General features: G+C 40.1%; 1 non-coding gene across 1 annotated transcript; it reads right to left on the minus strand.

Moving 5' to 3' along the window:
* Positions 1-700: 700 nt before the first annotated feature.
* LOC112781301 (small nucleolar RNA R71) lies at positions 701-808 on the minus strand. The gene has a single exon (XR_003192085.1). It is a non-coding gene; the product is annotated as a small nucleolar RNA R71 (small nucleolar RNA).
* Between the last annotated feature and the right edge of the window lie 203 nt (positions 809-1,011).

The raw sequence follows: 1,011 nt of genomic DNA on the forward strand, positions 1-1,011 counted from the left end.
ACTCTCCAAAAATCCGAACCCCCTCTCTCTTTGAGTTCAGATTTTCTTCCCTTCTTTTCTTCTACTAACACAAGGATCCCTTCTACTAACACAAGGATCCCTATACTGTGGTATAAAGGATCCATATTATTATTACTATTTTTTCTGTGCCATCTTCTTTGTCATATGAGCAGGAGCAAGGACAAGAACATTCTTGTTAAAGCAGATCCAGAACCTGAAAGGACTCTGAAGAAAAAAATTAGGAGAAGCTAAAATACAACAATCCAGAGATAACCTTTCAGAAATTTTCGAACAGGAAAAGGAGATGGCAGCCGAAAATAATAATAATATAAGGAATATGCTTGGTGACTTCACTGCACCTAATTCCAATTTACATGGAAGAAGCGTCTCCATTCCTGCCATTGGAGCAAACAACTTTGAGCTGAAACCTCAATTAGTTTCTCTGATGCAGCAGAACTGCAAGTTTCATGGACTTCCATCTGAAGATCCTTTTCAGTTCTTAACTGAATTCTTGCAGATATGTGATACTGTTAAGACTAATGGAGTAGATCCTGAAGTCTACAGACTCATGCTTTTCCCTTTTGCTGTAAGAGACAGAGCTAGATTATGGTTGGATTCTCAACCCAAAGACAGCCTGAACTCTTGGGATAAGCTGGTCACGGCTTTCTTAGCCAAGTACTTTCCTCCTCAAAAGCTGAGCAAGCTTAGAGCTGATGTTCAAACCTTCTGACAGAAAGAAGGTGAATCTCTCTATGAAGCTTGGGAAAGATACAAACAGTTGACCAAAAAGTGTCCTTCTGACATGCTTTCAGAATGGACCATCCTGGATATATTCTATGATGGTCTGTCTGAGTTATCTAAGATGTCATTGGATACTTCTGCAGGTGGATCCATTCACCTAAAGAAAATGCCTGCAGAAGCTCAAGAACTCATTGACATGGTTGCTAACAACCAGTTCATGTACACTTCTGAAAGGAATCCTGTGAGTAATGGGACGCCTATGAAGAAGGG

This window comes from Arachis hypogaea, chromosome 19 (genome assembly GCF_003086295.3).
Source record: "Arachis hypogaea cultivar Tifrunner chromosome 19, arahy.Tifrunner.gnm2.J5K5, whole genome shotgun sequence".
Taxonomy (NCBI): domain Eukaryota; kingdom Viridiplantae; phylum Streptophyta; class Magnoliopsida; order Fabales; family Fabaceae; genus Arachis; species Arachis hypogaea.